A 22,594-nucleotide genomic window follows, 5' to 3' on the forward strand; every position below is an offset into this window, starting at 1 on the left:
GGAGAACATCGGCAAGAAAATCTCAGATATTCCACGCAGCAACATTCTTACTGATATGTCCCCTAGAGCAAGGAATATACAGGAAAGAATAAATAAATGGGATCTCATCAAAATAAAAAGCTTCTGCATGGCCAAAGAAAACAGTATTAAATTAGCAAGACAACCAACTGTATGGGAAAACATATCTACCAATGATACCTCAGACAAAGGTTTAATCTCCAAAATATACAAAGAACTTACACGACTCCACTCTAGGAAGACATCGAACCCAATTAAAAAATGGGAAAAGGACTTGAACAGACACTTCTCCAAAGAGGACATACAGAATATCCAGAGACACATGAAGAGGTGCTCAATATCGTTAGCTATCAGAGAGATGCAAATTAAAACCACAATGAGATACCACTTTACACCAGTCAGGATGGCTATCATAAACAAAGCAACAAACAACAAATGTTGGAGAGGTTGTGGGGAAAAGGGGTCCTTAGTTCACTGTTGGTGGGATTGCAGACTGGTACAACCATTATGGAAAACAGTATGGAATTTTCTCAGAAAAATAAAAATCGACCTGCCTTTTGACCCAGCAATTCCACTGCTAGGATTATATCCCAAGAATCCTAAAACATCAATTTCAAAGAACCTATGCACCACAATGTTCATAGCAGCACAATTTACAATAGCCAAGAGTTGGAAGCAACCTAGGTGCCCATCAGTAAATGAATGGATCAAAAAATTGTGGTACATATACACAATGGAATTCTATGCAGCAGAGAGAAAGAAGGAGCTATTACCCTTTGCAACAACATGGGTGGAACTGGAAAGCATTATGCTGAGTGAAATAGGCCAGGCATTGAAGGACAAATACCATATGATCTCACCTTTAACAGGAAGCTAAATAACAAAATAAACAAGCAAATAGAATAAAAACAAAGACGCTAAAATAGAGAACAGGTGGGCAGAGACCAGAGGGGGAGGGAAGGGAATTTAAGGGGAAAAACGGGGAGGGATTTTGAAGAACAAGTATGAAAGACACAGGGATGAGGACTCGGGGGGAGGGGAATGGGAGGGAGGTGGGGAGACGGGGCGGAGGGGGGGCTGGGATGGTAGAAATTGACAAAAGAAAACTGTACTTGAAAAATAACTAAATAAATTTTTTAAAATGTGAAAAAAAAGTTCTTCAAAAAAAAAAGAACAGATTCTGCAGACTGCAATAGCAAGCTGTTCCAGATGAAATAGGATAATGAAAACCTAAGAAAATCCCTTAGCAAGCGGAAGAGGGAACCTGAGACAAATAGCTAAACAAAATGGGCAAGCAATTTACAGCTAGATACAGAAGTTCACCTCCATAGAGATAACATCTAGGCTTCAGTTGTATTCAGCTCCAGGCTCAGAAAAGCAGCAAAAGCAGGTGGGCTACACCAGAACCAACTACAGTGACTAATGACCTCTTGCCCTGGCACTGACCAGTGGCGACCATGACCCTGAAAGACCATAACTGGAAAATTGATGAATATTCTGCTGACACCCTCCCCTAAGACCTCCCTAAGAATCCCACTTGCAAGAGAGAGATAAAAGCCTCAAGATGAAGGACCCAATGCATGTACTCTCCTGGGGAGCTGTGCACACCATTCCTTTTCTCCTATTTTTCCCTCACTTCTTCCCCAATAGGCATGCATCTCCTAAACTGTAAGGGACTCTTAGACTTGCAGTTAGGGGAGCAGTGAGCAGCAGCAGCTCCTCCAAGATTAATCCCCGAACTTGTCCTCAAGGCCTCTTTTTCTCAGACTTCCCAGTGAGCTAAGGCAGCCCAACCTAGGCTCTCCTTGTTTTACTGTCTCCAGCTTTAATAAATACACCTTTATAATCACCTGGATTTATATTGTGAAATCTTTCCTACATGAAGTCAAGAACCCACACACTACTGGCTGGCCCTAGGCAGACCCACTCAGGGCCAGCCCCCCTGTTCTGTAACACAGAGACCCCATGCTGGTTGCATAGTTTTTGAGGTATATGAAAAGGGCTGCTTTTATAGCATCTCCACCTGGAACCACAAATCTTGTCTCCAAAACTCTCTTCTCCACACAAAGACCATCATGTAGGGAACACTCCATCTCATCACACATGAAATCATTTGACCCACATAAGATAACTGATGCAGATGTACAAGCCTTAGTGTTTTTAATCAGGATCAGTTCACCATCACAAATTGTTTCCTGTACTACCTCTTCTGCTTCTCCCAACAAGAAGCTTCGAAGGTTTCTTCACCTTCTAAATTGGCCAGGATTGACAGAATAGTTGCTCCAGAAGCTTTAGCAATGTGTTTAAGGTCCCTTTTTAAAGCTCTTCTAACCCCTATTGCTCCAGTCTCCACAGCCACATATCATCAATTCCATTGATTCCCATCAGTTTCACCAGTGGTTAGAATAATGTTGGCACCTGTTGACAGGACCTTCCGGAGTCATTCCTTGGAGATAACTGATTCTCTCTGTCTAACCTGGTCCAGTTTTTCAGGGGCTGTAATAACCACCTGTACACCAAGCTTCATTTTTGTTTTCTGAAGGCTGAAGTCAAGGCCAGCAATTTTGCATTAACTATTCTGTTGGGTATGCCTTGGGATCCCACCACACAGTTGAGTGCGTAGCCATTGATAGGCATACTCTCCATTTAACTTCCCACATGGGCTTTCAGAATATTAAAGGAGTTGACTGCATAGTGAGACTGGCCTCTTACATCTCTATATTTAATAGCAAGTACAGCATCTGCTCCATATTAGCGAAGAAATCACCATTTATTCCAATAATTCTGGGTGACATTAATGTTTTAAAAGCATTAATCAGGCACTCTCTTCTAAGTTCATCTGTATTAATAATTTGATTTTCAATGATATAACACAGAGCTTCCTTACAGGCAAGTCAATAGACACTAATAACTGATGTCACCTCAATTTCTTATGAGCAGTTGGCTCCTTGGGACGTTGGCCTTTCCATAAAGAATCTCTCCAAATGGCAGGAAGCTGGAGGATGAGAGGCAGAGCCAATAACAGAAAGAGTTGTAAGACAGAACTCACAGACTTCTGTAATCTGATCATGGACATGGTATCTCGTCCCTTCTCCTGTATTCTATTCATCAGAAGCATGAAAAGTGAGTTCTAAGTTCAGCCCAGACACAAAGGGAAAGAATTACACAAGGCCCTGAGTGCCTGGATCTAGAAATTGTTGAAGTCATCCTAGAAACCTGCCTACAACATTAAGTACTCAGTTAACATCTATCCTCCCTGCTTCAATTGACTGTAAACTTTTTGAAGGCCAAGAACGTATTCATTTGTTCATGACTTTTTCTAGCACCAAGTACAATACATGGCAAAGAGCAGGACTTAATAAATCCTTATTGAAATAATGACAGAAGGAATACATTGGCTGTAAGTATTCATGTTTAAACAAGACAAAAGGATATTTCTGTTATCATTTGTGACATGTATTGTTTGAATCATCTTTTAAGACACACACACATTTTCTTTCTGTTATAACTTTCTGTTGTTAACCTAAGTACCTATTCAAATGCAAAATGCCATGAAGATAAGTAAATATACACTGATGTTGTTTTGAAGTATTTATGAAACAAACAAAATTATAAGTGAAGCAACAGATGCCAAATACTTTACAGGTCAAATGAATATTGTGGGTATCAAATGCTGTTGGAGAGCCATCACCAAGGTTCTCTTAATGATTCTTGTGCCTTGACAAATCAGTAGGACCTTGATCAATGGAAGTTGGTAGCCAGACAAAAACTTGAATGTCAGAGTATGTGTTTTTGTGCACAGGGATCCATAATAGACAAGTTGGCAAGAAAAGAGGGTGCCTATAGGGAGAACTTGGAAACAAGGTAGGAGGGGAATAATAGAATCTTAAAATGATGAAATTGGAATGGAGCTTACTAGTCATACAACCTAATCCTTCACATTAAATATGGGGCAACTGAAAAAAAAAATGGGGCAACTGAGGCACAAAGAGGACAAATGACTTGCCCATTGAGACTCAAGTCCATAGAAGAAAATAAAATATTACACTACAAAGAACATATACTTTAGTGTTAAATAACTGGATTTGAAACCCAGCTCTGTCAAGCATCAGACTGACCTTAGGTAAAGACCTACTTCACTTTAGTTTCTTCATCTGTAAAGTGGGTGGTAATAATAGTTTATATCACTTCAGCTTTTTTTTTAGGATTTAATTAGCACTATGTTTTCCACATGGTATGTGTATATGTACATGTATATATGCAGATACAGGACATATACACTTATTCATATTCTGACAGAAAATACAAGATATCTGGATCAGAGAATAGAAATTTATTACTTACAGAACACTTTTAGCACTTGTCCCCCAAACCCTAATCTCAACAGGGTGACATGGTAAAAGCCTAATGCAACAAGAATTGTGCAACAGGGCAGTACCACAGGAAAAGAACCCCCAAATTATGAGACTTAGAGCTTATATAAGGCTGCTGACATATCTGTCCACTCTCCTATCAAGATATGTACAGATAATTGATACACTGATAGATAGATAATCTTTACTCTGCAATGTAGCAAATGTCTCCCAGAGAGAGAGAGGCAAGTGGTTCCAGGGAAAATAAGCCTCTAAATCTCTCCAGAGCAATATTCTATTCCAATTTCCTAAGCACATTTGCCATTAAATCATTCTTTAACCAAGTTTGCCAGTGCTCTTTGTTTAGAAGGCCCGGATAGTGCAGAAATGTGAAAATATTCATGGAAAATTGCATCCCAACAATAGGTACCCACAGAAATGTTGGCTTCCTCCAGGAATCCACAAACAGTGCTCTTTGCACTACTCCAATGGCCTCTCGGGCTTTTCTCCATAGATGCCACTGTTGTTGAGGGAATCAAAGGTTCACTGGCTGCCATGGACCTCAAGATGAACAACTCCATGACTCTTTCATGTCATACATGCTGCTGGCTTACAATTCAACATTCTACTGGCTGCTTTCTTAGGCTTCTTTCACACACATTATTCTGCGCATAAGAGATTCTGGAGAGCATCTGGTATGTAGTGAGATAACATTTTTAACTATTAAGTAATAGGTCCTCTCCCCAACTTTAGTCCTATAGATGGGATCACTATTATTTGGGGGAAATTTCATTATAGAGCAGAGAACAAAGATGCCAAGTTCTTCAAGAGCTCTGGTTTAGGCTTGAAACAAATATTTGGAAACTACAAGATCTTATAGACAAGTTATACAATGTATTCCTTCTCTATCCGAAGACTAGACATAGAACTCTGGAAGAGAAAGTAAGAGAAGAGAACAATAGTGAACACTGGTGTAGACTGGCTCCCAAACTAGCCCAGACTGAGGGGGTAGGGTGGAGGCAGAAATATTAATAGAATGCCCCATAAGGTGGCAATTGCAGATTCCAGATGAGAGATGATTAAACCATAGCAACAGAAATGAAGAAAGGACAAAGGGGTGCACTAGGGAGGTTTTAAGATTTTGTAAATGGGATTTATAAGACTTGGCTGGAATCCAGAGTGACCTAGGTTTCTAAGTTGGGTATTGTGTTACTAAAACATTTAGAGGGAGGTTATAGGTTAATTGGATGTTGTAAAAATGGACTTTATCTTATATTTTGTTAAAAAAATATTTGTGACTCTTATGCTATTATGGAATAATTAGAACTGGGATGTTTCAATTTGATAATTAATATTGACTTCATATATTTGTTGATTTTTTCATGTTCTTAATAGAAATTATTTTTCTCCCTAGTTTGGGAAGTTGAAAGGGCATTTATTCCCTATATAAACACCCATCTCACACCTAACCCAAGCTGTACTGAGGGACAGTTGAGCATATGGTAATTCCATTGAACAGAAAATACAGTTTTGGGAGATTTGCGATCATTAAATCATTACATTTGGTTATACACGTTTGTCTCAAGGGCATTTTTATTTTTTTATTTTATTTATATTTAAATTAAATTTATTAGGGTTACATTGGTTGAAAATGTTATATAATTTTCAGATGTACAAGATTATAACTCAAGATCTGTGTACTTTATTGCAAGCTACCTACCCACCTGAAGTCTAGTTTCCTTCTATTACCACATATTTGGCTCTCTTTATCTACTATGTCCTCTCCTTACCCTCAAGGTCATTTAAAAAATATATAGATATAGAGGTCCAGATGGAATTCCAAGCAACGAGTAGAGGCTGAAGATCAGTACATAAGTGATCTTTGAAACCAGAGTTGTACCCATTAAGACTCTTGGTTACATGTAGAAACCAACCCTGATTAGTTTAAGCAGGAAAATAATATATTAGAGATAATAGGTAGTTTCCAGACAGACTCTCTAGAAAGAAAAGATAACTAAGCTTAGAGACTATTTGAAAAAAAACTCCCAAATCATCTTGTGGGGGTAGGCCCTGCCTCTGCAACTGTACTACCAACACTGCCAACACATGGCATTGGACATCATTATCAACCTCTGTCATAGCTGCCTCTGGACACTGAAGGTGCTGCTTCCACCCTTTCCAGAAGAGCTCCATGAGAGGTTCCTTATTCCTGCACTAGAGATGCGGAGTAAGTACAATTGAAATGTCTATGTTCTAGTTGCAAGGGAGGCTGGAACTGTGACTATCAATGGCCACTACAGTAGGAGGCAGGGCCTCTTTTAGGTGGGAAGAGGATTAAATGTGCACTGTGTCCAAAAGGAATAACAAATTTCCACTATAAGAACTGAAGCTGAGATTATAAAAGAGAAGATATGACAGTAAGGAGAGAACACAATGATTAAAGCATGTTTATTGAGCACTTACATCTTTAGCACTTTATATATAGGAAATAATTTACGGCTTAACACTTTCTCAGTAGGAAATATTGATTTGCAGGTAGGGAAACTGAATCAATAGAATAATAAAAACACATTGCCCAAAGTAGCCCAGCAAAAAAAAGCTGACTCCAGAAATTGTGTTCTATACTATACTGCCTCTCCATGGAGAGAATCAAGATGGAATTTTAGGAAACACAGACATTTAGGGACTAGATAGAGAAGAGTAAATGATCAGAGAGCTCTCTCTCTTGGAAAACCTGGGATAAGAGGGTTTCAAGAAATGTTGATTGTATTAGTTTCCTAGGGTTGCTCTAACAAAGTACCACAAACTGGGTAGCTTAAACACAGGAATTTACTGTCTCATACTGCTGAAGTCTAAGATCAAAGTATTGGAAGGGTTGGTTCCTTCTGAGGCCTGTAAGGGAAGGATTTATTCTATGCTTTTTTGCCAGCTTCCACTACTTTGCTGGCAATTGTTGGCATTCCTTGCTTTGTGGATATATCATCCGGATCCATCCGGATCCATGCCTTTATGTGGCATTCTCCTGGTATCTCTTCATATAGTCCCTCTTTGTATGTCTGTCCCCAAATTTCCCTTTATATAATGATACCAGTGATGTTTAATTAGGGGCCCACCCCACTCTAGCATGACCTCATCTTAAATAATTACATCTGCAAGGACCCTACTTCCAACTAAGGCCACATGCTGAGATAACGTTGATATAATGATCAACATATACATTTGGGGAGGATATAATTAAATCTATGCATAACAGTGGTCCACTATACAAATGCTGCAGAAAAATCAAGAAGAATGAAGACCACACACACACACACAAAACTATTAGATTTGGCAACTAGAAAATTATGGAGATTTGGCAAGAACAATTTTAGTATCATGATACTGTTTATAGATTATAAAGAAGTTAAAATGGAAAAGGGGCTTTAGAGAGGACAAGAAAGGAATATGCATAGATAATTCTCCATGTAAGTTTGATGTGATAGAAAAAGTACAGTCCCTTTACACAGGTAGGCAAAGCCCTATGTACTTATTATCAAGTACCCAGTGGTATAAACAGAAATGTTATGCTTTGGATGTGTTATTTCCTCTGTGTTAAGCCTAATCTTTAGCAACTGTGATTCAACATCAACAACTGGTTCAGGGCAGACATCTGCATAACATGTAGTAGTGTTGCCACAGTGATCGTCACTCTAAGAAATTCAGGGAAGTATATTTACACTGAAGCTTCTGTGTTCCAAAATAAAGACATAATTTTATTTATTTTTTTTATAATAAATTTTATTTAGTTACTTTTCAAGTACATTTTTTAATCTATTTCTCCCATCCCACCCCCCCCCACCCTGTCTCCCCTCTCCCTCCAATTTCCCCTCCCCCAGTCCTCATCCCTGTGTCTTTCATACTTGTTCCTCAAAATCCCTCCCCCTTTTTCCCCTTAAATTCCCTTCCCTCTCCCCTCTGGTCGCTGCCCACTTGTTCTCTATTTCAGTGTCTTTGTTTTTATTCTGTTTGCTTGTTTGTTTTATTCTTTAGCTTCCTGTCAAAGATGAGATCATATGGTATTTGAAAGACATAATTTTAGATACTAAGGACCTTTCCATATACCCCTCCTGAATGTTAATGTTATTCAAATGAGTATTAGAACACTTCAGACACTTTCATTCCTTGAAAATGAAATGCCGTTCTTTTCTCTGCCTAAGATACTCTTCTAAAATGCAACAGCTTAAAACCCTGCAAATTCAAACAGAGTTTTTGAGCAGTACAGCAGGAAGGAGTTAGGATTTAGAAAGCTGATTTCAGTGCCTGCTGTGTTTTCATTTCCCTTTGCTGGGGCCAGTTGCTGTATTTCAGAAATGGAGAAGCTCTGAAAGCAAAGATGCATGACTAAGAACATGGAATTGCTTTCCTCTGTATGTTTAAAACTCCAGTTTGAAAGAAATGCTTTATTCCTTTTCAAACTTCCCTACTGTTTTAGTGAATTCATTTCTTACATGATCCCGCAGGACTGAATTTTGTGCTCCCGCCTTCAGGCTGGAAATAGTTTAGTTCTGTGTGCTAATGACTCTCAGACTGTGACCACAAGCTGCCAGGGTCTTTTGAAGTTTCTGCTACAGCCAAGTTGCTCAGCGCTGGGCTTTTTCCGTTTCCTTCTACTCCACCACTTTCATCTGCCTATCACTGTGAGAACTCATGCCGAGCATGTTGGAACCTAACCATGAATCCTACCTCACACATATATGTCCACCCTCTCCACATTCCACAGACGTTCTCTGGTGGAGAATCAAGGAAATCCACATTGTCAAATTTGTAACCTTGTCAAATATCCCACTGATAGAACCAAACAAATCCAGAAAAGGGGGGCTTAGATAGTCAAAAAGCAGGTGTTTTTGTTAAATATTTTTAGGAAGTTTATTTCATTTGATGAGGTAGATTTTTGACAAAAAAAAAACACCATCTCCAAGAAACATCCATAAATATTTATTAAAATGGTACACCCCTATCTTAATTTTAATGGTTATTTCAGGGGTGCATACATCTGTTAAAACTTAACAAACTATAATGTACACTTTAAATGAGTGCAGCTTATGGTATGTCCATCATAGTTTAATAAAGCAGTTAAGAAAATGTGTGGGCTCCTCAGCAAAATTACCTATTTTTTATGTGTGGTCTCTCATTGTCATTGTTGTATACCAGAATCTGGCCAGTGATGTTCACACAGCCATTTATTCACCATGGGAAGAGGCTGTCGATAGACCTGTCCTTGAGGGAAGGACAGGGCTGGGGAAGGTTCTGGGATAGGCAAATACTTCATACTGCAAACAAAGTGACTGGAAAAGCCTGAAAAAATAATACTGTGCCTTCTGGCCCAGTGGATGGAACACCAAAATGATAATAAACAATTTAACAATAATAGCTGATTGCTTATAGGTTTGGTTGCTCCTTCTCCCTTTACTTTTCAAGGGGTAGATTATGCATATCCAAAAGCAGTTTGTTCAGAAACTTTCTGGTGTTTTTTTCTGTCTTCTTCCTTTTCCAGTGATGCATTAAACTTATTTTTCCCCCTGAGAATATCTTTTGCAGGATAAGATGAAGAACAGGGAGGTAGAGGGAAAATGTACATGAACAGGATAACCCAGGGAGAAGAGCTTCAGGTAATACTTTGCTGTGCCTTCTGGATTCCAGGTAGTGAAATCAAACCATCTCTAGATTCTCTGGGCTTCTTTTCTTTAATGTTCAAGTTAAGTGCCTTGATCTGCACAGACAGACATCCCATCCCATGTTATATATTTCTTAGGGATCTCAGGGGCTATTCACACATTCTGGACTGTTTCCTACTCCCCACTTTTCTCTACCTGTTTACTGCTTCTCTGGAAAACTGGATTCTCTTTTGTTTTTTTTTTTGTTGTTGTTCTGGAACCTCAATTCCCTAAGGCAGTGAAGGCTTACCCAAGTCTAAATGTGATGATTAACAAAAGCTTTTTAAGGGTTTTTGTGGAGAAGGAGGCATGGATGGATGGCCATTATGAGGTAAGAAGAAGACACAAAGGGATGTTGGGTATCTCTGTTCCTAGAACCTACAGGTCACCTCCCCTTTGCAGGGAGTACTGTCTGTCCCTGGGCATCACTCCCTATGAACGCTGGGGTGTCTTTCACTAGCTTCTACAACTCCACCCCCACTATTCCCAAGCTCAAAATTCCAGTTTCAGTGTCCCCGGGCACACTAAAAAGCCTAAAAAAACCCCACAAAACTGATTTCCCCACCAAAGGAAACCAATCCTTTCACAACTGGAGGAAAGTTTTAGCTCACATTGTTCTGCTTTTCCTAACTTTGGCTTTAGCACAACTGAAGAATCATTCACAATACTACATCCCCACCCCAAGAGAACCATTGTCTACTCCAGAAGAAATTGCAGGTCTACACTTTTAGAAAAACCAATATTGATAAAAACTGTGAAATTATACTTTTATTTATACTATAAATATACATCCATCAGCAGAACTCAAGGTCAAGGTATCTGTGCTTCCCTCCCCTGCTGGCAATTTAAAAGAGTTAGTGGGGATGGGATTGTAAGGACTTATCGCTCACCCTACTCCTCCTCCCCCAACCCTTCCAGGACAGAATGAGAAGTTTTGACTTTCTTTCCTCCTTTCCTTCCTTCTCCTTTACATGCACTGCTTATTTTGGGGGAGATTCTAATTGGCAGGAATTAGAGCTAACCCTGACTTTGAAGTATCATCCATAAATTAGGGCTGGTGTAATTTTAAGGACACTAATTGCTCTCTATAATTACTCTCCTTTCCTAGGAGAGAAAACACAGGCCTTGGAAACTGCTGCCAGCATCCTTTCAGCCAGATCCCAGTGGTCTGAAAAGCTCAAAACTTGGCAATTGTCAAATAAACTTCTCCAGGATGCACAGGTCAGCAACACATTTGTTCTTTTCTGGTATGAAGTAGGTAACAGTGGCACATCCATAGTCAGGCAGCTATTAAGGGAAAAGATTTGACACTGACTTCTCTGAACTCTACCCTTTCCCTTTGGAACTCCAGAAGATGAAACTATGAGATCTAGCAGGATATAAACAGCAGCTAAAGCCTACACAGGGCAAAGTAGTAAAAAGTCTAACACAACATGGATATGTGCTTAAAGGGCAATCTGAGCTTGTAAGACTCTTCTATAAGTTTTAATTTAAAGAATAGAAAAAATAAGATATACATTTAAAAAGCTCTTCTCGTTTCTTACATTTACTCAAAAGTCCAGTGGTGTGCTTAAGCCCTCTGGTTTGTCAAGGCTCCTGTACCACACAATCCAATTGGCATTTCATGGTCTCTCTGAAGTTATCCCAGGACTTGTCGAGTGCAAAGCCTGCATAAAAGCATATAGAGCTCCTGGTTTGAATCCTGGCCTGTTACTTACCAGCTATGTGAATTTAGGGAGGCTTTTATCTTCTCTAGGACTCCTATTCCTCAACTGTAAAGGGGGATGATCATGGTACCTAACTCTTAGGTTGTTGTGAGCCTGATGCGAAGCTTTGAAAAACCTTTGTTTACCCAAACCCCAAGCACCCTGGGAAGAGCGATAAGGCCATTTGGGAAAGCAAACAGCAGGATGTTCACAAGGACTAAAATTAGCCCTCCCCCCTCCCCCAGTCAGAACTAATTTCCGCATTTGGCCTTTGTACTCTGCTTCTGCCACGTAGGTGTAGGGAGCCCTATACTTAGAACTAACTTCCACATTCTGCCTCTGTATCCCACTTTGCTACATAGACAGGAAGACCCTGCAGACTATATAAACCCCAAGAACCCTTTGTTCAGGGCTCAGAATTTGGAGACTGACTCCTCTGGGCCCTGGCACATAATAAACTTCTCGTGTTTTCCACTATCTCCTCTTGGTGTGAGTTTCTTCCTGCAACAAGGCAGCAAAATCACAATGCAGCAGGAAAATTATAGGAAAGTGAGTACCTAAGGGTGAGTGTGTATGTGCAGAAGTGTGGAGGGGAAGTAGTTAAAAAATAGGGAAGAAGAGAGAAAATGAGATGGAAGAAAGAAGTGATGAGAGTCTACGGTTGCTGGAGACCATGCTCCCAACTGCCCCTTTATCAACTTACATCAGCATCAGCAATCTAGTCAGAAATGATGCCAGAGGTCATTAACATATTCACCTTTGGACTGAGTTAACACTGTAAATAACAAGGGTTAGCAACCTCTTATTACTTGAGGTAAGAAAATCTAAGGCAGAAGTCTGTGTTTTGGTGGGGAGAGAAAGAGAGGAATTAGGAAAAGGAAGAAAAAGAAGACGATAGAAAAGGAGAAGGGAAAAGTAAGGCTAAAAGAAGTTACTGCTTTTGAGGAAATTAACAGTCGTGGTTGCCAGTACTAAGCATAAAATATTGTGCAGAGAAGGGAGTGAAAGGGGTGACACCCATTGCATAGCTGGAACCCTTAATTCTGTTCCCACTCAAGCTCAGCATCAAGATTTTTAGAGAGATTAAAGTAGTTCCCAGAGTGTCCAGGTGGACAGTTAGCATCCTCTTCCTTCCACTGACACAGTTCTCTAATGTGGACCCTGGCTCATGAGGTCCACCACATTGTGGATGAGACTCGAGAAATTCACATGGACTACTGAGTCCTGTGGAAGAAAAGGGACAGCATGGCTTTTCTATCAAGAAGAGAAAAAACCTCAGCCCTTGCCTTGACCAGCCTTTATTGCACATTATGGTCCTCATTTACTATGCACAGGTTCACTGTAGGTGGTTACCTTTTACAGAAAACAAAGGAGATGATACCACTAATCATATCACAGAAGAAGGATATTTGCAAATGCAAAGGGAAAAGTGGTTGAACTGGTTACACTCCATACTGGGGAGGGTTAGCACAGACTTTAGGAAGTTACAGTAGGTGCTTGTGCTTCAATTCAGGGTGAAGGAGTTTTAGCAAAAGCAAGTCTCAAAGCAGTCTAGGTACAGTACAGACCTAATTTCTCACAGGAGCACCTATCCATGGGTGTGGGTCCTGTGCATCTCTGAGTGAGAGCTGGGCCCACGCCATGCAGAATGGTCTCCTATAGTCTTTTCCCATTCCTGTGACTTCCATGAGACTGTGTCTACCAGACCTCTAACTACTCTTGTAACTAATGCAGGACACGGATCCTTTGCTCTGAAATCCATCATTAAATTTGTCCTGACATTATGCTTCCCACAGGCTGCTCCCAGTCAGTGACAGAGTGCAGCAGGAATACTAAGCATGCCCACTTCTTCACTTCTGGTAGACACAGGAATCTTTTGATGACTACATTGGTTTAAGGACCCCTGAACTTTTCTTAGACTGTAGCCATCTAGGATGCTTTCCACCCATTCTTCCTCCCTCTCTCCTTGTCCTGGGCTCAGACTTGTTTTATGAACTCATGACTTCCCCAACTTTTGGGGGCTTCTTCCTCATTTTCTTTCAAAGGTATCCCTCCTAGTAAAATCTCTGCATATTTAATCTCAGTGTGGTGGCTGCTTCCCACACTAACAATATTTAAATACAGCACTAGCAGAAAGAGGAAGTCCTAACTCTCACTACTCATCATCCACAATGCAATGCCCTGAATTGATGCATGATCAATTATACTTTAAAAAATCATCATCATGCTCTGGGCCTGATGTAAAAGCTTTTATAGTTTGACAGCCATTCCAATGTTTGAATGGAGCAATTCTGCCTTTGTCTGTGGGTGCTCCATCAGTCCATCCATTTTTCCAGGCAAATTCCATGAGAAAGAAGTCAACTATGGCAACTTATGAGTCTTTATATTATAAGGGTCTAAATTATGCAAGATGTGGAGTAACTGCTCTTCATTTTTTCCTAGAGTCCATGACCTGGATTTGCCCCATCCAAAAAAAGAAGACTTTTTTGCGTCATGTGGGTAGCTTTGCTTGTCCAGCCATTTCTGTAGATTCTGGACTTTATCATTAGATTCCTGAGAAAGATGAATACTTGTAACAGCTCATCTTGAATCCACAAAGAAAAATCTGAGTTCAGTATAAGGCTATGTTCTCAGTTTTGTTTTGTTTTTCTGAGAGGCAGTGAATTAAGAAGTTTATAATTTCTATATAAAGTCTATATAAACATGATGAGTATATATTTGGGACTTTGGCATAGGAAACATGCAAAATGTAGTACCTTTTCATGTTTAATGAGATCTATCATACATATAGTCTTCTGAGCAAGAAGGCTTCTTTTATTTCCTGGAGACTCAAAGATTTCCTTTTTTTATTGTGGCAGAATATACACAACATAAAACTTGCCATTTTAAACTATACTCCAGTGACATTTAGTGCACTCACAGTGTTGTGCAACCACCACCACTCTAGTTCCAGAACATTTTCATCACCCCAAAAGGAAACCTGTATTCATTAAGTAATCACTTATCTTTCCCACCTCCTTCCCAGCTCAAAGCAACCACTAATCTGCTTTCTGTATGCGTTTGCTTATCCAGACATTTTATATAAATGGAATCATGTTATATGTGGCCTTTGTGTCTGGCTTCTTTCATGTAACAAGATATTTTTTAAAGTTCATCCACATGATTGCATATTATAGTACTTCATTCCTTTTTGTGGCAAAAAAATATTCCATTGTATGTTCAGTTAATCTTCATTATTCGTGGATTGCATATTTGCAAATTTGCCTACTTGTTAAAATGTACTTGTGACCCCCAAGTCAACACAGTGCTTTTGTAGTCATTCCTAGACATGCACATACACAGAGTGGTGAAAACTTTGAGGTGTGATGTGCATGTTTCCAGCTGAGGTGGAACAAGGCAACTCTATGCTTTCCTGTTTCAGCTCTCATATTGTAAGTGTCCTGTTCATAGCCTATTTTGTTCCAGGGTTTTTTTTTGCTTGTCATTGGTGACTTCACTGTTTAAAGTAGCACCCAAGTGTAGTGCTGAAGTGCTATCTAGTATTCCTAAGTGCAAGAAAGTTGTGATGTGCCTTGTGGAGAAAATATATGTTAGATAAGTTTCATCCAGGGATGTTACAGTGCTGTTGGCCATGAGTTAAATGTTAATGAATCAACAATACATATTAAAGTGTCTTTAAACAGAAATACACATAAGACAATATTATGTATTGAAAAGTTGACAAAAATATTGTAACCACAGTATCTCAGGAACCTAACTATTTTTTCTAGGAGCTATTGTTCAGGATTCACTAATTCAGTGTTCATGGTGACTTTATAGAACATAACTACTATGAATAATGAGATTCAACTGCATAAACCACATTTTGTTTATCCATCCATCAATTAGTGGACGTTTAGGTTGTTTCTACTTTTTGACTACTATGAATAATGCTGCTATAAACATTCCTGTACAAGTTTTTGTTGAACACCTGTTTTTTCAATTCTTTGGGGCCATGTAACCAGATGTCCTCAGTTTTTAATCAGTATGATCCCACATGAAATTGCTGCCAATTGGTGAAGAGGGCTTGAGGAGTAAAAGATGGTAGAAGAAGTATGAGTAGGAGAAGATGGTAGGAGACAGTATGCTAAGGACATAGGTTGGACTCAGGGTGAAAACAGAACTGGGCTTTGATCTGCAGAGTAAATGAGGTGATCAAAAGAAGCTGAGGGACAAAACAAAATCAAAATCAGTGAGGCCAGGGATAGTTCCAATCAAAATCAAAATCAGACAGATACTTCAACTAAGGGTCCACCCAAAATGGCCAGGCAGAGGCAATGGATGGAAACAGAGGAGAGCATATCAGAGCAAGAGGAAGGCAAGTGGAAAAACCTAGAGAGAGTTCTAGAGCTTCTGGACACAAGTCTTGGTGCTCTTTTTAAAAATAATTTAATTGAGGTATAATTCATATATAACATGTTAGTTTCAGGTATATAACATGATCAAACATTTGTATATATAGCAAAATGATCACTGCAACAATTCTAGTTAACATCCATCATAATACTAGTTACGAACTTTTTTCTTGTGATGAGAACTTTTAAGATCTCTTACTGGTGTTCTTGATAGATACCTTCAGCTGCCACTAGAGGCTATTTAGCACAGCTGTAAGAGTGTCACATCTGGAGCCAGGGCTAGCCTGGTATATCAGCCTAGTTTTATGTTAGTAATGTCATACTGAATGAGTTATTCTGGCCTTATCTGTTTCAATTTTCTCATCTTAAAACATTGCCAATAATGGTAATTACTTCATAAGGAGATTGCAAGTATTAAATAAAATAATGAATGTAAATTAATTAGTGTAGCACCTGGCACATAATAAATGCTTGATAAATGTATATGTTTATAAATGTTGTGTTCAGGGGAGGAGGATTAGGGTGGAAAGGAGATATTAAGGTACCAAATCCATTTGGACAACTGTGCCATATTGAATCCTTTAAGCAGAGGCCAAAATGGGATTAGATGTCCCACAGATTTCTTGGGGAAATGCTTTTGAAGGATAAAGTGAGAAGGAAGGAGTAGGTAAGAAATGCTGTCAGACCACAGTGTAGGCCCGATACATATGAAAGGTGAGAGGTGAGGAAGAAAGGAAGATTGAGTAGAAAGACCTTCAAATGCAATGCAGTTCTCAGCAAGTTTTGGCCGGGCTGATGGGGAGTCCCTGAACAAAACTTGTGTATTAGGGGAATCCTGCATCAGATAAGAATGGTCTGACTTGAGAATACCCACTGGCCCAGTCACTGAACAGAGGCCACTGGAGTCTGTGGATCAGCCATGCTCTCCACACAAGGCTCTTTTAACAGGACATCTGAAGAGCACATCTCCTTGTTCCCTCCCCCCAGACCATAGCTTAGTGAAACCCTTTACTTATTCAAAACATTGATTGAATTTATTGTGAGGACAAGAGGACACTTTCTAGTATATATCTGTATCTCCTAGAGAAAGCCTTATTTGAGAAAGTCCTCTTTCCTGTCTGTCTCAACAAAGTTGGTACCTGCAACAAATTCATCCCCAAATGCAGGGGAAGCTCCATAAGGGCCTGGAACTCAGCTTTCCCTTCTTAAGTAAATTTACCAAACTTCCATTTGATTTCCCCCATGAACCTGTTTATTCCATTTGCAGTGGGTTTTGCCTTTCTACCTAGTTCCCAGTGGATGCAAGGCTGGGTCTGCTTTATGAGTTCCCAGGTCTGACTTTCCCTTGAGTACTGTTCTCACTTTTCCATTTGTTTCATGTCCCCAAAGCCTCAGGCCAGCCCTGCACTATTTCTGATTTTAGCACTGGTTTCCAGAAACCAAACCCATGTCAAGTCTCAGGGCCTCAGTGTTTTGATTTCCATAATCAAAAAACAAATGTTTTCTTCTAATGGATTAAAAAGAATAATGTGATTGACTTTAGATATTTTCTTTTCTATTTGGCTGCAACTATAACAGGTTAAAATCTTTTTGTTTTATTTTCTTCCAGATTACTACATAAACTTACATTTAGTAATCAAAACTTCCCAGGGATGGGAGAGGACTTCCCAGGGGCTTTTGGGAAAGTTGACAAAATAATTTTGAATTTATCGAATATAATTAAAAAGGCAGAAGAGTCTAATCATTTCTGAAAAAGAAAAGCTACAGAAGGAAACTTCTTTACATGATATAAAATATATTGAAAAGAGTACTACAGCAGTTTAAAATGTTCAGAACAAGGTTGCCATAACTAAATTCTATTTAGCTCTTGGATTCTCATTTTCCTTGACAGTAGAAAACACTCAGTACTGCTTCTTCATTTTAATTCAGTCAATTTGGCTTAAAATGAAGTAAATATTTAAATCAACTCTGAGATCTGAGGCTACCCAACTTCTTGCTAGGCAGGAGTGTGATTTCATTTACCCTGAGGGTTTATCCTTGTATGGGGCAGGGTATCTTATTCTTGTGCCAGCCTTTGTCAACTTGAGAGTATAGTGAGTCCTCACCTGCCCTGGTCGTGGGGGTCCTTCTGAACCCGGACCCAACCTTTTTTTTTGTCCTCTGGATCTTTCATCACTTTTTTACCTGCACTGAGAGTTCAGAAACTTTCAATATCTTCTGGAACCACCCTGGAGTATGAGACTTTGCCAAGTGCCTCTTGGGTTCATCTGCCTACACACCTCCCTCAGCGTGGCTCATCTACCACCCAGGCAGTGAGTGTTTCAGAATCCTGGCTCAAACTCACTAAACTCAGGGCTTCTCCAAGAGTTCTATAGTCTTTTTAGCTGCAATTTTCTCTAAGCTTTCTGGGTGTTTCTATTATACTCTTTCTTTCTGGGCTTTAACTTCAGGTGGGTAGGTGGCACACATACAGTGAAGAAGTTTGGGGGGATGGTTCTGAAATAAAGACTATCATTGATTATCCTCTTCCTGACTGACATTCAATCCTTTGTTTCTTTTTTAGGTGGGGCACAGAAAAAAATGACTATTACATATTATTGTGTACACTTTTTACTCTGGTTTTTAGTATGAACTATACTTAGTCCTAAATGTTTACCATTTTCTATTCTTCCTTTTTAAAAACTGATTCTAAAGAGAGGGGAAGGGAAGGAGAAAGAGAGGGAGAAAAACATTGATGTGAGAGAGAAACATCAATTGGTTGCTTCTTGTATATGCACCATCTGGGAACCGAACCTACAACCCAGGCACATGTACCCTGACCAGGAATTGAACCAGCAACCTTTCCATTTGCAGGCTGATGCCCAACAAACTAAGCCACAACAGCCGGAGCCCTTTTTTTTTTAATCCTCACCTGAGGGTATATTTATTGATTTGAGAAAGGCAAAGAGAGAGAGAGAGAGAGATCAGTTGCTTCCAGTGCACATGAGACTTAGGGATTGAACCCCCAACCTAGGTTTGTGCCCTGACCAGGCCCAGAACCCACAGCCTTTTGGTGTACAGGATAATGGTCCAACACACTGAGCAGCCTGGCCAGAGCTGTCATTTTTCTATTTAAATATAGTGTACAATGATTAAACAACCTTTTTCTTTCAATCATGGATACACATTAGAATTACCTAAGAAGATTTAAAAAATATCAGTGCCCTATAATTTAAAAATATCTACGAAATTATGCCAAGGAAAGGTTAATCTCAAAGGATACATAGTGCACAATTCTGTTTATATAACAATCATTAACTAACACTTATAGATATGGAGATAAATTAGTGGTTGCCAGGATTTAGGGATGGAGGAGAGGACAGGTGTGGCTATAAAGAGCACCACAGTTAAGTATTTTGATTGTGGTGGTGATTATAGAAGGCTACAGGTATGAAAAAATTGTACAGACACACACACAAGTACATGTATATCTGATGAAATCTGAATAAACTCTATAGATTGTGCCATTGTCAGTTTTTTGATTTTTCGTATTTTAATGGTGTGGGATTTTGGCATTTGGTGAGAAAGCTTTGGGAAAGGGGTACATGGAACTTCCCAGTATATTTCTTTGCAACTTCCTGTGAATCTATAATTATTTCAAAATGAAAGTTTAAACAACTACCCATTAAAAAATCAATGTCTCAGTTCAGACCAATTACATAAGATCTCTGGAGCAGAGTCTATGTATGCATGTTTTTAAACTTCCAATGAGATTCCAGTGTGCATCTAGGTTTGAGAAACCACTGACTTGCAAGGCTGAAGCCACTTTTAATAATTTCAGTACTTGGATTATCTGCCACAATTATTTGCCACTAGTCTAGTTTCCTCCAGAGCAAAAGTAAATCCTCCATGGAAGAAGATAAAACATCATCCAGGATCACAAATTATTTCTATAGTTTTTCTAAACTCAATGTCCATCAAGAAGACAAAACTTGATCTAAAACTAAGAATAGAAACAGATAATAAAAACATTCACAGAAGATCCAGTATTGAAGTTATCAACCAAGGATTTAAAAATAATTATATTTAATTTCCATTGACAGATGGATAAAGGAAATGTGGTATATATAGACAATAAAATATTATTGAACCTTAAAAAAGAAGTAAATTCTGCCACTTACAACAACATGGGTGAACCTGAGGGGCATTATACTAAGTGATATATGTGTTAATTAACTTGATTATGGGAATCATTTCAGAATATATATGTATATAAAACATATATAAACATATATACATATATACAATCATAATATTAATATATTAAAAATTATTAGTTAATTATACCCCAATAAAGCTCAAAATAAATAAATTAGTAGATATACCCATACTTAAAATAGCTCTACAAAGGGAAAAAACAAAAATAAAATAATTCTTAAGCAAAAAAAGGAAACCATACCTATCCATGTAGTAGCAAAAGTACTAAATATCAAAGATAAAGAAAAGAATCTTAAAATTAAGTAGTCAGAGAATAAGAGACATAAAGGAACAGCAATAAGATTAACAGAAAAATGGTTCTGACAGCTGGTTCTTAACAGAAAAATGAAAGTCAGAGTAAATGTGATGGTATCTTCAAAATGCCAAAAGAAAATCTCTATCAACTTAGAACTACCCAGTAATATCCTTCAAAAATGAATTAAAATAAGGGCATTTTCAATCTATTAAAAATTGAGAGAATTTCTTACCAAGTAAAATACAAAAGGGTGCTCTCCACCAGAAAAAAAATCACAGATGGAAATATCCATATGCAAGAATATAAAAAATAGGGTAACAGGTAGGTAAATCTACATAAATATTTATGTATATATTTTGTGGAATATCTGTCTTTGTAGATGCTGCAAAATATTTTTAACGTAACATTTAACACTTTAAAAGGTATTTTCACATACAGTACACTATTTTATGTTCATACCCATTCTATGACAGGAAAGTCTGTATATAAATGTAGGAATGTTTGGCTGAAAGTATTTGAAAACCTAATAAACTTAATTATAGCTTAAACGAATGAGGGCTTATTTTGGTTATATAACAAAATATTCATGGTAGGGAATCCATGCCATTTGCAGCTGCCTAACATAATGAAGGACTTAGCCTTTTCTCTCTCTGCTCCATCACTCTTAGTTTGCTAGCTTTCAGTTTAATGGTCAATATATGGCTTTACCTCCAGGCATCACACTCACATTTTAGGAAGAAAAAAGGTGAGGGCAAAAGGCTTCATCTGTTGCTTTGTTCCCCTTTTGAGGGAAAGCAATACTTCCACAAATTTGTTTAACAAACCTCTGCTTATATCTCATTGGTCAGGTGGGCAACTCCGGTTACAAGAGACACTGGGAACTGATGGAGCATTTATCTTTCTAGCCTCTATTGTAAAAGAAGACAAAAGGGAAGGGGGCTGAAAATTAATGTGAAGTAAGTCAATCTATCATACCCGTATAATGAATAAGGTCAATTGGCTCTCTAAATATTCACTTCACCTTCCTTTTAGCATGCCTTTTTGGACTGTAGGGTCTAGAAAAATAAAATCGACTTTTTCCAAATAGGATACTGTGTGATTTAGCTTTTGCTAATTAGATGCATTTGTGCAAGATTTGGGAAGTGGCAGTTAGTGTGGTGAAACCTATTCTGCTGTTTCTTTTGATCCCTTCTGCTAGCAAGCACAGTCAGGCAGAGAAACACAGGCTTTTTCTGTGTCAGTATTTCAGTAGCTAGTTATTAGCCTCACGGGTAGCAATGGGCCTGTTTTATAACACACACATCTCAGAGGTTTACCATGGCTCTGAAGCTAGCAGTGGTGGTGGTAATGGCAGCAGCTACCTGACTCCCAATATATGCTCCTGAAGCCAACAGTTTCAATAATTGGTCTCCTGCTGGTGGCCAAAGTGACATCTCTACCAGTGGCTAGTGCTGCAAAGCTATTCTGGGACTTATTTTTTAAATTCTAGCCTGGAACTTAACCCTTTACCTCTACTTATAATTGTTTACATTTTTAATTCCATGTATTAAATATTTTTTCTTAAAATAGCTAGTTTCTATTTCTATTTTTTTAAAGATTTTATCTATTTATCTTTAGAGGGGAAGGGACGGAGAGAGAGAGAGAAACATCAATGTATGGTTGTCTTTCATGCATCCCCTGCTGGGAACTGGCCTGCAGGGAACCGGCCTGCAACCCCAGTATGTGCCCTGACTGGGAATTGAACCGTGATTGTCTGGTTCACAGGCCCGTGCTAAATCTACTGAGCTACACCAGCCAGGGCTATTTCTATTTTTATCTATTTCTATTTCTATGCAGTTGATCCTGGCCAATATACAGAAGCAGACAAAAGTAGGTTTATAATTGTGAATATGTGAAATATAGTTAATAAAGCTATTTTAATAATCATAGCCCACATGTT

At 38.8% G+C, this 22,594-nt stretch overlaps 1 pseudogene; it reads right to left on the reverse strand.

Annotated features, from left to right (window-relative positions):
* Positions 1-1,931: 1,931 nt before the first annotated feature.
* On the reverse strand, positions 1,932-2,828 carry LOC119035054 (T-complex protein 1 subunit alpha-like; annotated as a pseudogene).
* Positions 2,829-22,594: the final 19,766 nt, after the last annotated feature.

This window comes from Artibeus jamaicensis, unplaced genomic scaffold (genome assembly GCF_021234435.1).
Source record: "Artibeus jamaicensis isolate MK-2021 breed Jamaican fruit bat unplaced genomic scaffold, CSHL_Jam_final contig_465, whole genome shotgun sequence".
NCBI classification, from domain to species: domain Eukaryota; kingdom Metazoa; phylum Chordata; class Mammalia; order Chiroptera; family Phyllostomidae; genus Artibeus; species Artibeus jamaicensis.